General features: G+C 32.6%; 1 protein-coding gene across 2 annotated transcripts in view; it reads right to left on the bottom strand.

Annotated features, from left to right (window-relative positions):
* crm (cramped chromatin regulator) overlaps positions 1-15143 on the bottom strand; it is a 233351-nt gene extending 218208 nt beyond the window's left edge. For both annotated transcript variants that reach the window (XM_085808035.1, XM_085808036.1), the window contains exon 1: positions 14747-15143. The gene's annotated coding sequence lies outside the window, so the exon portion shown is untranslated. The remainder of the gene's footprint in view (positions 1-14746) is intronic.
* Positions 15144-17295: the final 2152 nt, after the last annotated feature.

The following is a 17295-nucleotide window of genomic DNA, read 5'->3' as shown; positions in this document are numbered from 1 at the left end:
TAGTATATAACGCAAAATTGCCCTCAAATCGTCACGTAGCAGAAAAAAGATAGTTTAGTGTTATCCGAAAACTCAAGTCTTTACATAAATATGAAGCATATGATACAATTTTTTATGAATGGATGGAGGTGGGTGTAATTGAAATAGTACCAGACAATGAACTGAATTCTAAGGGGCACTACTTACCGCATCACCCAGTTTTTAAACCAGACACTGTCTCAACTAAGATAAGACTGTTTTTGATGCATCATGTAAAGTTAATAGATCGCCCACCCTTAATGGTTACTTAGTAAAAGAATTAAATTTAATAGAAGAAATCCCTTCAATTTTGTTAAGATTTAGAGAAAAATGCATTGCATAATCTCTGATATCCGACATGCATTTTTACAGATTGAATTATGGAAAGATGGGGACTTGTTACGATTTTTATGGTGGAAGAAAGATAATATACTGAAGGTTTTCTGTCATACAAAGGTAGTTTTTGGAGTAAAGTCCAGTCCTTTTCTATTAGGGGCGGTTATTTCGGTTCATTTGGCACAAGTACCAAAGGAACAAAGTTCCATTGCTCAGAAATTAAATAAATCCTTTTATATTGATAATTGTGTGACTTCTGTTGATAAAGAAAAGGAGCTTGTGAATTTTATGAAATATTAGCTGAAGCAAGAATGGACTTAACGTATGTGGACCTATGGCCCAGTAGAAAAAGGTGTAGAACTAACCCAAAGTGCTTTAAGCACTGAGTCCACAATGGAGAATTCTGTACCAATTTTAGGGATTATATGGGACAGAAAAGAAGATAACCTTTATATTGAAATTAAGACTGCATTGGTTTCGGACAATTTGTCTAAACGAGAGGTTTTGTCATTAATGCAGACAATGTTTGATCCTTTGGGTTTCTTGACACCTGTTTTATTGCCTACAAAGTTACCTCTACAAGAATTTTGGGCGATAAAAGCAGACTGGGATACTCCCATTACCAGACAGTATCAAAAGTAAATTTTGGAGGTGTCAAAAGTAAATAAACTATAAATTTTGAACAAGTTGAGAATACCAAGACGTATAGGTTTTGGAGATAGAAGTTCCTGGACACTTCATGTATTTTGTGATGCTAGCCATCATGCTTATGCCACAGTAATATTTTTGAGATGTGAAACTAAAGGAACATTAGTCAGTTTTGTAGCGGCTTAAGTCAAGAGTCGCACCCTTAAAAGAACTTACTATTCCCCGTTTAGAACTTATGGCATTTCTTTTGCATGTGTGTCTTTCCAAATATGTGACAGAAGCTCTTACATTAGGTGACATGCTAAAATATTTTTGGACTGATTCCAATACGACCATATATCTTGGATTCAAAGAAATGATGCGTGGGGAACTTTTGTGGACAATCGCTTGAAGGAAATTTGCACTTTCACTAAAGCAAATCAGTGGTCATATGCTCTAGATCATTCTAACCTAGCTGATTTACCTTCTCATGGTTGTTCCCCTCTTCAGTTTTCCGAATTAAATTGATGGAGGTGGCCTGCTTGGCTAAAAGGCCCTGGAGATAGCTGGCCAAAATTAGAGGTTAAGCCAAATGAAACTTTAGTTTTTTTTCAGAGCACAGGAAAGGCATAAATTTAAATGTAAATCTGGTATAACTACAAAAGCAGATAAAGTTAAGTGGTGTGAGAAGTTCTCTAAATTTTCAAAAATGTTAAGAGTTTTAGGTTGGATAAGGAGATTTATCAAAAACTGCCAAAAGAAAATTGTAAATAAAGAGCCTTTCCTGTCTACTTCTGAGATACAGGAATATAAAATTATACTTCTTTCACTTGTTCAGGGGGAGAGTTTTCCAGAGACTGGAGACTCCATCAATGGTCTTTTGACCTTATGAGATCAGAGTGGCTTAAGAAGAATAAAAACAAAAATCACCGAACGAGATGATTTTTATGCATTCCGGTACCTGATTTCATTACCTTCTAAGCATTATACTGTTGACTGTTTAATTAGAGATTACCATTTAAAGCATTCTCATGTCGGCGTACAAGCATTAACTTTTATAATTAGAGAAGAATTCTGGATCATTGGTGCAAGACACCAAATTAGATCAGTGGTGAAACAGTGCGTCCATTGTAAGCAATTTTCAGTTAAACCCTCCAGCTACTGCACTCATTCAATTACCATTAGACAGAGTTCAAGATGCTTTCACATTTGAAATTACCAGCATAGTTTTATGTGGCCCTCTGATTCTCAAAAATAAAAACAAAACCTGGGTAGTACTGTTTACATGTGCTGTGTATCGATGTGTACATTTGGAGCTAGTGACATCCGTAAGTACCGAATGCTTCATTCAAGCGTTTTGTCGGTTCATAGCCAGAAGAGGTCGGCCATCTATACTTTACTCAGACAACAGCACAAATTCCGTTGGTACATATGCAGTGCTGAAAAAAGTTGACTGGGTAAAGGTAATTGCTCAGAAAACTTTGCAACCCATCACTTGGAAGTTCATTCCACAACTGCTGCTTGGTGGGAGCGTTTAACCCGCATAACCAAAGAATTTGATTGTAAGAATCTTAGGACAAGCTGCAGTCGATTACAGAGAATTACTCACCATTATCTGTAATGTAGAAGCAGTAACAAACTGTCGACCACCTACCTATGTGTCAAATGACTCATCAGCGTGTCTTGGCTCATCAGCATGTCTGCTAGGAGCTTCGAGAACAATTTCGAAGTCGTTTCCACATAGTCTATCTTGGGCAGTTAGTACAAAAGCACGGACAGAAGGACTGTGAGTTAAAAGTTGGAGACGTGCTAATAGGTTATGAGAACCTTAAAAGAGTGAACTGGCCAATCGCTTATGTCCAAGAACTTTGTACAAGCAGAGATGGACGTGTAAGAATTGTAAAAGTAAAAACTAGAAATGGTACACTGATTCGTCCTGTACCATCTAGAAGTGCGTTCCCGTACTAAGGACACCATTATTTGATTTTTGCTTCTGAAAATAAAAAAGGTGGGAGTGTTGCAAAACTGATTAGTATCTTACAAACATTATAAATAAATCTCCTCTTCATATTATATATGAGGTACAGATGGCATTGGCTGTCATCGAACCCTCCTTCGTGACAGGAACTGATTGTGATGCTTAAAAAACATCAGGGACAAAAAAAAAAAAAAAAAATGTCCTGGAAATTGTTATAATGTATATATTTTAGTACAATTGTATTATGTTGTAGTGTAGATATAATATAAGATGAATCAACTTCTTTGAGTTTTTATTTCCCATGCACCAGCATTGGTTTCGATTCATCATCACACTACCCAGGTAAGTAAGTAAATTTTGTCTTTTGTTTTCCGGATTGCTCTGTATCTTGGACAAGTGAAAGAAATATTTTTATCTTAATGATAAGGCTATATTTTAGTAACAATAAATATACTTATAGTCATCTTTATGGAATGCACTGTTTAAATTAAACTTTAAATATTAATTAATCTTGAATTTTCTTTTCTTTCTTTTGAGACAGTGTATGTAAGGAAAATTTGAAAATGGGCCAAAAGATAAAAATCTGAGATAAATCTTTATCATCATCAAAAGCTACACAAGTGTCATCTGCGTAGTGAATCCAGAGATAGCTTTTCAAAAGAGATTTTTTACATGTAAATAGTGTTAGAAAGTAAATGAGAAAATATGGAAACTAAATATTTGGCAAAGGATATGAAGCCCTTCTTAAATTAAACACCACAGGTCAAAAAGGAATTCCAATTTTGTGGTCTTTAGGGAGAGCACAAAACCTAGCACAGTTAGCAACAGGTGGAACAAGCAATTTTTTTTAAATGAGTCGGGTGTATATGAGAAGAGTTAACAGCTGTTTTAACTTTCTAAACATCAGAAGCTGAACGTTCTTTGGGGATTGAGCAGTAAGAGGTCTTCAATTATCAGTTTTGTGACCCCATCAATGTATGTGTGTTTGCCTATAACAATGATCTGCCTACCATTATCGGCTTTAGAAATTACAATGTTAGGTTTAGAATGAATTTCAAGTAAGGCCTTCCTTTTATTTTGGTTCAGAATAGGAAAAAAAATTATTAAAATTCATAATATCAGTACTTAAGTGGCAAACTGCAGCTTTCTGTGTTTCTGAAATTTTAGAGAATTTAAAAGGCTTTTTCATAAGGGCGATGATTTAAGGAACTGAAGGTTTAGATATCTTAGAAAAGTTGAAGTTAAAATTTTAATACTCTTACCTGACCCTCGGAAAAGATCAACATTAGAAATATTACCAATAGGATTAGTATGGAAGTGGAAAGATTAATACGATGAGAGGAACTAGCTGTTTGGAGTGTGATCTTTTGGAATCTAAAAACAAGAACTTTATGGCGATGACAAGCAGTTTCGGTTCTAGACCAAGACCTATTAAGAAATGATGAAAAATTTAAAGATAATTTAATTTTCTCTTAATAGGGCATGATATTGAGTTGGTGAAACTGTCTTATTTTCTTTTAGCAAAAGCAGCTCACTGTGCACATGAAGAGGACTAAAACGTAGATAGGGTACTGGCGTATTAACAGAGGACTGGGAACTTTCATGGTAATTTGATACAATTAGTTTTTCTTTATTTCAGGAGGAAAATGTTTAGCAATCACTTCTAAAATAGCTTTGAAGAGTTTTTAACCTCAGCTACAACTTTCTGCTACCCAAGCCATTAAGTATGACTTCAAATCATGTCTTGCTATAACACAACGTTTCCTGTTTCACCATTTTGAAGAATAATCCCATATCCAGTTGATATTTTGCATATGAACTCCATATCCGGCTTCTAACAGCATCACCTTCATTGTTTGGTGAATTCCACACATACATGGTCTAACTATAAATTCCCCCCCCAAAAAAAAATTCCTTCTTAAAACTGCATAAAAAACTAGAAGAAACCAGGAAGTTTTCATGCGGCACAGTGATGCCATTTCAGAGGGATTCTACGCATACTTAAATTGACTTGTGCATACTTAAATACTCAAATTGATGCATAATTCAGATTACTGAGCTATTAATAATATGATTCTGATTGTAAAATATATTAATATAAATAATTCTAAATAATTTTATGTTCCGACTAAATTTAATTTTTAACATTCTTACACTTTAAAGTGAGAAAATCCCAAGTAGGGAATGAAAGTTTTTATTTATCAAAGCTCTTTTAAAATGATGAAAATAAAATCAATTATTAACATAAATATACTCTATGTATGAATGAACTGTATAATGTACCGTAAATTGAAGTAAAACAAAATTAAATACAAATATTAATTGATTAAGCACTGCTTGATTCTTTACATAGTTAAAAAATATACAGTAAGAACAATTCAGATCAAATGAAATTTTAATAACAAATATTTAATAAGGAAAAGATCACGAAATGTGATAAGTAAAAAAGGTACTTTTGCGTTATCCACACAGTGGTCTCGCAAAATCATAGATTGTAAGCGACTACTTTACTGCCAACCTAGGATGTGGAAAACAGAATTCATTTTCAAAAAATGGCAAAGTGCTGAAAGTTACATAAAAATGACTTAATGAAATAAAAAATGTAAGAAACATCCATAATGAAACACTCAAAGTTTCATAAAACACTAATGAATTAACTAAATTAAAAATTTGATAGACATCCAAAAAACATTTAAATTTCCATTTTCTTGGTCCACGTACACATTGACCTGTTTTAACTTACAGGGGAAAAAAATTAATTTAGCGAAATGCAGAATTCTCAGCATTGCAGAGCAAACTGGCACTGTTCTCCATGTACATATCAACCTGTTTTTAACTTAAAAAAAAAAAGAAAAAAAAAAATCAGAAAAATGAAGAGTTCTCGGCATACCATAGCAGCCTGGCACAATTCTCAATATCTATATTGACCTGTTTTAACTTTAAAAGAATCACAGAATTGTTTTCATATGGAAAAATCAACTTCTGATATTCTTTTCCCATATTACACATGCATACCTCTTGAACATACATACAGACACTACTTGTATCACGGAGATATATCAAGACCAAGGGTGTATCCTGAGTTTTCATATACAGCATGCCGATGAACACAAAATTTTTAAAAAGTGCCTTTATTAATGTAAGTTAGAATTTCATGTATTCGAAAGCTGCCTGTAATATTTATGTATTAATATACAGTTAAATATTGCATAGCATGTAAAATAATAAAATGTACACAATAAAAATTCCTCAGATTTAAGGTCTGAAATACTGATATAGAACTTTGGTATTCTTCTATTATCGGGACCGGATTCAGAAATGTATGGGCATGTGTATGTACGAGTGTGCTTATATATGTGTGTGTGTGCACATACATACAAACATCAGCACATCCATACATGCATGCGTACGTACATACATATTTGTATCTGGTCCCAATAGCAGAACAGTACCAGAATGTTTTTCAAATAATGCTTGCGAACAGTTTATAACCTAAAGTCATAGTTCAATTTTGGTTGATTGACGAATATTGTACAATAATTTATTTCCAAGTATAATCTGTAAATAAATTATAAAAATCAATTATTAATTTATCCTGCAGCCAGCTAAAAGTTGGGCATACCAACAGCAACATTACTAATTGCTGATAGTTCTGACCTGGGTTTGATTAAAGGCAAATGGACTGGCTGCGTAGGAGTTTTCATGGTGTTTCCCATGTGCAACATGTATATAAGCCAGTGTCCCTTAAAAAGTCCTCTATAAAGGCATCCTTCCTCTTACACAGACAGCCCTAGTATGCTTTGCAATAATACTAAACCAGGTAAAATTTCAACAGTGGCATAGTTGATTATTGGCAAAATCTGCAACTGAGTCACTTATCATGTTACAAATACTGATGGTATTTACACATGGCATAAATTTATGTGCAAGTTTATTCTCAATCTCAAGAGCAAAATGAATATTCAATTCAAATAATTCGTAAGACTAGTGTTCGATAAATTTAATAACATTTCGGATAAATTGAAATTTCCTAGCGCTCACAAAAAGTTTGCAGATTCGCTCATTATTAGAATCTAGCTTTTTGCTTATTTTCTTAGACATAATACAGTTTTACGATACAAGCAAATGGTTTCACATTTCTCAATACACATTCTGTTTGAAGGGAGAGAAATTGTTTCCTTTTGTGCATTGGCATTTTGTGACACGAAACCGTGCTTATTGACTGAACTAAGAAATTGTTATTTCCTTCATATGGTATTCACACCATTTTTTAATTGCAATATATAAAATCCTTCAGTTCAAGCAATAAGAAATATTCATACTAAATTATGCCTACATTTTGTACTTAGTTTATCAACTTTCTGTAATTTTTATCAGTTTTCAGACTGATTACGGAAGCTCTTGTTTTATAAAGGTATGTATGTAATTTATGAACCAATTTAATATTTTATAGCTTTTATTAGCAATTTTTAGAGATATTTTCATTTGCTTAATTTATTAAAGATCTGTTCTTTATTGCTCGTATACGTGTTCTAAATGTGTATTCCATATAGCTCTAAATGTGTTCTAATACTACAGCCACCACTTAATTTCTAAAATTTTAAGTGCTTGAATTTTCTAGAATGCCATCAGAAATAGGAACAATAAATAAATAAATAAAATAATAAAGCAATAAATAATGAAAAATTAAATAAAATATAAAGGGATGAAAATATTAATAAGTTAATAATAATTAAGTAAATAACACATTAAAATATCCTAAATATTAAACGAAAAGGACTAAATAAATAATAAATTAACATAAATTCCAAAACATAAAGCAAAATAATTAAACACAATAAATGTAAATAAGCTCATAATAAGACATGATACACAGAAATAAAAAGCAAATTTTCTTTCTTTCTCCCTCCCCCCCCTTTTTTAAATGGCTGAACACATTCTCCGCATTTGTTGAGAATAGCCGAAGCAATCGGTTACACAGCCATTTCATCACTGAGAATGTTATACAGCGTACACTACTAGAGGTGGTCTGATATTATGCTCATGAGAAAGCCTAAGAACATATAAATAATCCTTACATCGGATTTATACCCTTACCTTGCCATTCAAACCCCAGCTAATCACTATTTAGGATCCAGATGGATGATAGAATTTTTTTTTTTTTTTCAATTTTTTCACATCCCACTGAGATAATGTGTAAATTTTATCTTGGCTTCAACCCACTTAACTCTTTCGCATCGAAGTCGCCCCAAACACCCAAACATTCAGCCATCGGCTGGACGCCCGAAACATTTCCTACCCAGTGCTTTCCCCCATCACGTTACTGCATTACTCATTGCTTTCAGGTGTTGTTAAATCACATGTCAATCATTCTTTTGAAGCTATTAAAAGTACCTTCCTTGTTTCCTTTGTTTACTGTCAGTGTTTAGCTTTTGATGATCGAAGTTGCAATCCCGTCCCAAGGGGGAACTTCACACAGTGTCAAAACGTCGAAGAAAGAAGTTCTCGCTTTACTTAAGTAAGGCTATTGTTACCGCTGTAGTATTCAACTTGTCATAGGGGAAGGAAAAGCATTCCAGGAGAAATTCTTAGATACGGGCGTTTTCGATGTTTGGGGAATTGAGATTTTGCCCTCTCTCGATGCAAAAGAGTTAAACACATTCTGACCAAATGAATATAGCACATAAAAATTTCGTTTAGAGTAGAGAGAAAAGTACCCCTTGTATTATCGTGAAGTTGTTGTTTCATTCATAGTATAGTAGCCTGAGTAGTTGAATATTATGGAAACCTTATTATGACGTAATTGGTTGCATGACTGCGATAAATTCGTAAGGGCTTGTGGTGTATGTGTTGGTTAGGAATTATATTGCTAGTTTTGTGGTTTAGACGGTAAAATGGCTGAATGCGGCAAGATTAATTTGAAGTTTCTGTACGATTTGGAAAGAAAGGGGAAAAGAGCATTACTTGACTGGTGTGTAAACGAAGGTTTACTTAACAGCCATTATTAGGTGTTCTGTTTGTAGAAAGAAAATGAGTATCGTTGAACGTTGGAAATGCGTACGGTCGAACGTCGCTACAGAAGATATTTTTTACTCTTATTTTGTGAATTTATGTGGCAAGGCTAGTATACAGATTCTAGTTCAGATAATTTTAGGAAGTTTTTGGATGCTGTTAAAGAATTTTGTTTGTTTGAAGATGTGTTAATTTGTAAATAATGTAAGTGGATATTTCCTTTGTGTAGTGCAAAGATGAATTTCTTTTTTTACGTTATTTCATTGGATTTAAAATATAGTTGGCTGATCTTTAGAATATGGTAACTGGTAGTTTGGTGACATTTTGGAGGCGATAAAGGTTACTACCTGGGACTTTGGTAATAATGTGAGCAGTACTCAGTTCTGATTACGCATTATTTTGTGTGAGGGAAATGAGAGATCATGGGATATGTCATGTGATATTAATGGACAAATTACGGTTCTTTAATCGGAAAAGGGGGGAAATCGGGAAAAAATCTGGAAATTTTGTATTTGGCTTTATTCTGTGTTGTGCGAAACAGTGTTCGTTAATTTTTGGATCCCATGGCTCTAACTAAAGTGAATTTGAAATGGGTACTTAGTGGGATTGAAAGGGGTAGTAATAAGTGTTTCTTTAAGGTTGTGCGAGATAGAAGTAAAGATGTTTTATTAAGTTATTTATTTTACCTGGTACCTTGCTGTGAACTATAAGTATGATTTTAAAGATCCTGAAACAGGTGCACATACGCTTGCTTTTTATTTAGCGGAGGAAATAAGAAAAGTTTATCGGACACATAATCAAGATTCTGAAGAAGATTAGGTAAGTTAGTATTTTTAATTATTTGAGGATATTATTTTTATGCATTGTTCTAAATGTAAGGTGGAAGTAAAGTAATTTGGTATTATTGGGAAAATTGTTATTAGCAATGATTTAGTTTAAAGTAATTAGGATTGTAAGCTAATTTTTATCAATTTAATGTATGTGCTTATTTATATTTTAAGTAGTGTTTTTGAATTTAATTATATTTTAATTAAATGATAGTTATTTTGTGAATTTTATGTTTGTAGGAATTTGGTATACGTTTTAGTTGAAGTAAACGTGCATGGAAATAATTTAAATATTTGACGCTAAGTATTTGTAATGTTTGCGGTATGAATTCGTTGGTGACGTTTATAATATAATAGATAATTTAGAGGTAAAAGTTTTTGGATATTTTATTTATTTTATACGTGGAAATGTTCATATTTGGAAAGGGTATATACTTTTTCGTTATTAGGTAATTTCATATATGTTCTTTTTAATGGGTTTAAAGATTCAGAAAATTGTCATGCATTTTCGTGAAATTTTTCTAATTTATGAGAAAAAAGGAGTGTACATGGATATGGTGAAGAGTGTGCGCAATGCCATTTTTGTGCAATTCTGGGATTTTTTTTTTTTTTTTTAAGTAAAAATAAGTCGACGTGTACATGGTTTAGTGATATTTTAATTAAATGATAGTTATTTTGTGAATTTTATGTTTGTAGGAATTTGGTATACGTTTTAGTTGAAATAAACGTGCATGGAAATAATTTAAATATTTGACACTAAGTATTTGTAATGCTTGCGGTATGAATTCGTTGGTGACGTTTATAATATAATAGATGATTTAGAGGTAAAAGTTTTTGGATATTTTATTTATTTTATATGTGGAAATGTTCATATTTGGAAAGGGTATATACTTTTTCGTGATCAGGTAATTTCATATATGTTCTTTTTACTGGGTTTAAAGATTCAGAAAATTGTCATGTATTTTCGTGAAACTTTTCTAATTTATGAGAAAAGCAGTGTACATGGATATAGTGAAGAGTGTGCGCAATGCCATTTTTGTGTAATTCTGGGATGTTTTTTTAAGTAAAAATAAGTCGACGTGTACATGGTTTATGTGTATGTGTTATTTTGAAAAACGCGTAAGGAGTATGGTATTGTGCACTTTTTCCCAATTTTGCAGTGAACATTTGTCATGATTAAGCAGTTTTGTTAGATAAAATTTCTAGCATAAGCGTAATTCGGCTAGTAGATTGTTGGAAGAAGTGTTCAGTAGATAAAAAGAGAAGAAACATGTCTTTACTTCGTGAAGACAAAATGGCGGCAGGGGAAAAAAAAATGGAGAGTTGCTGTAGAAGAGTTGGTCGCCAAATTTTCGCCAAAAAATCGCCAAGTTACCATAATCTAAAGATCAACCATATAGTTTATTAAGATTATATATTTTTTGTTGGCTGTTCCTTTGACTTTTAAGTGAATATAGTTCAATGTGTACATGGACAAAGTCAAGGGAGTGCACAATGTCAAGTTTGTGCAATTCTTTGATGGTTTTTAAGTGAAAAGAGGTTGACGTGCCCATGGATACAGAATTTGTGCAATTCTTTGTCTTGTTATTTTGGCTTTGTGTAGCGGCAATTTTTGCGCCAAAAATCGCCACTGCACAAGACAAATAACAAGTCAAAGAACTGCACGAACTTGGTACCCATGTACCGCCAGAAATCGCCAACGGGTACCCGTAAGTATATTTGGTACTATTCTGTTTTGAGGCTCATAAAAAATCACCAAACTATTGTTGATGCTAGTGCTGCCAAAAGTAACTGGCAACCCTAATGCAAGAAAGGAAGTATTATAGTAAATAACTATCTAAAGATTGTTGTTCTAATTTGTATGAAAGGTTAATTTCATAGAATACTTTTTTATTATTATAATTTATATAAAAAATGCTAAACATTACTGAATGGAAGCATAAGAGTAAATAACTATTTCAAATCATTATTATAATTTATATAAAAAAAAGGCTATACATAACTGAGTGGATTCCTGCATAGCTATTTCGCTAGTGAGTTATCGTTAAAGCATAATTTCATCTCGTTGGTTGTTCAAACATAATTTTATATAATGAATGATGCCTTTTCTTTGAAAAAATTCTGTTGCAGACTTTTCGTCATGGACAATTCCTAAATTGTTAAATCCATAGGATATCAGAAAAGGATTTAAAAATTAAACTAGTATTTCAATGGCATCTTGAGAAATATAGAACTATCTAAACTTACGCAATCTGAAATCAGCAAGTATGCTAGATTTGGCGTGCTGTTAAATGGGCATGTTTGCTAGATTTGGCACTTTTGCACATACATTTTCGCTGCAATTTTTTACGTCCCTCAAAATGGAATAGTACCGTATATTTTTACCAAAATTTCTTTTTGGATTCGCATTTTACAAGGTGGATTTTCTTCCTTCGCTGCCGAAGTTTTCCCACATCTTGATCTTCCCATGGAAACTCAGTCATTTTATTCTGTTTCTAGAATTAACATTGGTTTAACAAACTGCTAAATAAAATATAGCATTAATATTTTCTGTTAATGGTATTCTCCATTAATATTGCAGTTCAGGTATACAACAGAGTTTGTCTGATTTGAAGCTCAAATGCGCTCTGGCTAGAATTATGATTTCACTTACAAATTTAGCTCTGGAACAGGACATTAACTGAATTCAAATCTTGATCTGCATAAAATTTTTCATATCTTAAGATTTGGTTTGGTTTATGTGATTACGGCAAAGCCTTGAGGGCTATCTGCTTAGGGTAGAGTATAAGTAGGTATAAGTAGGCCACCCTGCCTCCTATGGAGGGACGGACAAATTTTACATCCATGCCTTCTCCGGGAACAGTGTGGGAGAAAGGATGGATAAAATTTTCCCTTTGTCCTCGCAAAATGTTATTTCATTAATGATGCTTGAATACAAACAGCATGCAAAGGTAGAATTACAGAAGATACAACAATGCACAATCTGTTCTTTTTTGAATTTCTGATTCTAGATAAATTTGACGATGTAATGCAAAACTGTATGTTTAAAGTAATTAATAAGGATAACAGGAATTTTACTACATGAATGAGTTCAAAAATAATAATTCTTACACAGTTTGAATTTTATAGGTATGCACCACATGCTCCGAGACACTGCCCCTGATCAAGACAATATGTACAGCAAGAATGACAAAACTTACGGGATGTATATTGTTTAGTGCAGCAATAAATAACGTGAACTGCAGTCATAAATGATGTTTGGGTGTAATCAAACCAATTTCCTATTCGCATCTGAACACTTTACCGATAATCTTTAACAGTACATTTCCATACAATTTGATAATTTAGTTCATGGGAATTCCAAAATGACACCGATTACATGCTGGTAAATGCTGGGCAACTGTTAGTGGGTTCCCATATAAAATAACATGTTTGTTATTTTTTGGGTTGCTTTATCTAGTAAAATAATGTCGGGTGGGGCTGCTCTCTTTGGCTCAGGGGCTAATCTTTGGAATATGGTAACAGGTAGTTTGGCGACATTTTGGTAAGGCGATAAAAGTTACTATGTAGGACTTCAGCAGTGTACATGGATAAAGTCAAGAGTGTATGCAATGCCATTTTTGGGCAATTCTGGGATTTTTTTGAAGTGAAAATAGATCGACGTGTATGTGCAATTCTTAAAAACATGGCAAGCAGTTTGCGATTCTGCACTTTCTCCCAATTTCGCACCTAATCTTCGTCATGATTAAGCACTTTTGTTCCATAAAAGTTCTACCATAAGCATAATTTGGCTAGCAGATTGTTGAGAAAAAATGTTGAGTAAAAAAAAACATGCCTTTACTTCGTGAAAACAAAATGGTGTCCAAAAAAACTAGCAGGTGCTGTAACAGGGTTGGTCGTCAAATAATCGCCAAGTTACCATAATCCAAAGATTAACCGGTTCAAGGATTCTTCTCAACGTTGGGTGGATAATACAAAATTACCGAAAAAATAATTCAATTCAGATGAAATAAAATTTAATAGGAAAAAAATTATTCTGAAATTCACTAGGGGTTAGGGAATACAATTTGTACAACTTATGTTTCATAAATTCAATAACTTTTATTCACTGTGGGCAAACATTTTGCCTTGCAACTTTACTTAGTAAAATTAAAAACTGGGAGATTCGATGATCTACCAGGAGACCAGAAGATGTGTTGAAAAGTCTCTCTGTAAAACCAGGACAGTTGGTAGTAATATAATATTTCTGTGCATGGTGCCAAAGTTGGTAATTATTTATTCTCTTTAGGCAAACACTGGCCGTTTTCTCCATACACATGCAAGCACCAAAACAAGTTACAGAAAGGTTTCTCCAACAAGTGTTTTATTACAGATATTTCTTGTGTGTTTATTTATTTGTTTAATAACTCTTTTATGGAATTCTTAATATGGCAGTCTTTAGTAAATGGCCTTGCTTCTGGTGCATTACCTTGATGAAAAATTTTGAACCTCGTCAAAGTGTTAGAACCAACAATTCAGCACAGATCAAGATAAGAAGTTATACCAACCTTTTTTTAAAAAATAAATAAATAAAGTTTGCTTCACAGCAAATTTATACACTGGTATCAACAGTAAGTGAAAGATCACGAGCATCTTTCAAGCTGTTTAAATAAAAAATTCCACATTTCAACCTCATGATTATAGACAAAAATTACATGTATAAATATGAATATGATGCATACGTTCAAACATCCTATATAAAATAATTGACCAGTTTAAATCAGTTTCGCATACACATCATAAGAAATACTAAAAAATTATCATAATAATGACCATTAACACTTTTTTCAATTAGCAAAATCCCGTTATACATGTTTTCTCATAGTAGAAAAAAATGGTAAAGAGATTTAGTTACCATTTTATATTAACTGTGAATTAATTGTATATTAAATGTAAATATGCTTCATACCTCATCAAAAAAGTAGTGACTTCTAGATTTCTGTCGTAACACAGTGCATTGCCCTCTTTACGTAAAATAAAATCAACGTTTTGAAAATATAACAGCAAATCAAAGACGCTGGCATTCTACAATAAACAAGTAATAAAATTCCACCACTTAAAAATGCACATTTCGATATATGAATAACTAAACAGGTCTAGAATGTAAGCTCAGCACAACCAACAACGCCAAGTTGCTCGGAGGATTTCTAAAAAAAATAAGGACGTAAAACTACACTATATCTTAACAGTCGAATTCTCAAGATCAGTTGGAGAAATTCATTGCACATACAAAAAGTATTTCATATATATTTAAGCTATAAACGAGATATTAAGTGACACATGCCATAACTTCAAACTAACTGACTATTTATGTCACACATACACAAATAATGCATCTTGTTGCCATTTTCAGATTAAAAAGTGTCTTCACTGTTCTTAACAAATTAATTAATTATTCCTTCAACCATACCAAAAAATGACGGAAAGATTCTGTTAGGTTACATAAAGTTAATTATTACAATAAAATGCTTAAAGGTTACTTGTTTTGGGGCAAATGTATTCGTGGAGCAACTTTCTAGGCAAAATCGAGCGGCAGAAATGGAACAGAAGGGAATGCTGAACTTGAAAGCAGTTCAAGAGATTTCAAATATATTACCAGACTTTAAAAAAGAAAAATATATAGTGAAATATGCTGACGATACCATTATTATGTCATGTAACGCAGACCGCAACATGGCATATGAAATTTACATTTTGGAATTAACTTCATAAATCTCTGGTATAAATTATACAAATTCAAAATAAACACCAGCAACAGCAATATCGCCCTATTTAGTAGGTATCATAAAACATGAGTCAGTTAATATTAACATTACAATAGATAACTCCCCACGTCCAGTTGTCAGTTCAACAAAATATCTAGGAGTCATTCTAGATGAACAATTAACGTTTAAAGATCATGTGCCATATGCCACTTTTATGTCGATCTACAGTTTAATCGGGCGGAAATAAAAAATAAATCTTAATATTAAAAGAACTTTATATCTTACACTAATTCAGCAAACACATTTCGATACAGCGCCGTGTTGGGCCACCGCGCAGAAATATTATCGTCGCAAGATCATCGTCCTGCTAAATAAAATCCTTAGAAGCCTAACAAATTCAGCGTGGTTTGCCAGAAATCAACAGACAAATCAGGATTTAGAAATTCCTCATGCCCAAGATTATATACTGATGACCGTGCATAACTGCTTCAGAAGTGTACAAAATTGAAAACACCATCATATTGCACAACTCGCAAACTATGATCCTACAACTGTGCATCCTTTCAACCGTTCTCGTACTATTTATTCATCATAACCCTTCATATTAAACTCCGCCAACAAAGGCCAAAAGTGCAATAACCTCGTTTTTCTCCCTGCTCATAGTTACTAAATCTCATGAAAGCAACAGATATCAGACTGAAGACTGTAATTTAATTGGCAAAGCATTAGGACTTTTGTAGTGGCAGCGTCAAACAGGTGATACAGTCCAAGGAGGTTAGAATAGAAGCAGGGAGGGTTCGCAGTTTCCTCCACTATCGGGGAATGAAACTCCGCCGAACAAGCGGCGTCCATGTTTGTGACTTCAAAACATTGCATTACGGCAGTGATATGTACGTGTTTCTAAGCTGTTCCGTGCATTTATTTTCCAGTAAAAATATGTTAAATTTATAATGAAATCCCTCGCTATTGTTGAATTTTTGTTTTAAAGTAATAAAGATGATATCCATAATTTACTATGTACAGCAAATTATTAAGAAATAGTTCGAAATCTAAATGCATGCGCATAACATTAAAGCCTTTAAAAAATGATGTTTCTGCATATTTCAAGGATTTGCTTAGGTTAGAAAATAAATCTTAATAAAATAAAACAGATTTATGTGAATTCATTGATTTCAGTTTATGCGTATTTCATATTTATTAATCTCAAAGAAACTGCCTTTAATTAAGTTGAATTACAGAAATACACCTATATAAGTTTTTGGATACATCTTTCCACATGTTCAATTATGTAAATATTTTACTTAATTTTATCACTATACTGCCCAGAAATTTGTAAGTTTATGCAAAAAATTTTTAACAACAGAACAGTTTATCTTAACTTAAAAAAAATGAATAATAATTAATATATAAAGAAAAGCATTGCTTTATTTAACACCTTTACAATTAATAAAAATAGTAACAATTGATTTCTTACTTTTCATGAAAGTTATAAAACGAATTAACTAAAACGTTCAAATTATACAATTTAAATCCTACCATAGAGCATTGTATCTTAAGGAACGAAGATACCAGCTATAAACAGAAACGTTAAAATGTATTTAATATATTTTGATTATAGTTATATTAAATAACCTATTTTAAGTCCTTTTTTTTCACATCTGGAAAGAAAACCACATGACATTGTGATATTTTTTGACATAGTTGTCATATTACATAAAAAAAGAAAATTAATACTTACGTGTGAAAAATAATG

Source organism: Stegodyphus dumicola, chromosome X1, assembly GCF_044657685.1.
Source record: "Stegodyphus dumicola isolate Sdum_Otavi_A_Nest chromosome X1, ASM4465768v1".
Taxonomy (NCBI): domain Eukaryota; kingdom Metazoa; phylum Arthropoda; class Arachnida; order Araneae; family Eresidae; genus Stegodyphus; species Stegodyphus dumicola.
The sequence above is the reverse complement of the archived record's forward strand: the minus strand, read 5'-3'. Positions and strand labels throughout refer to the sequence as shown.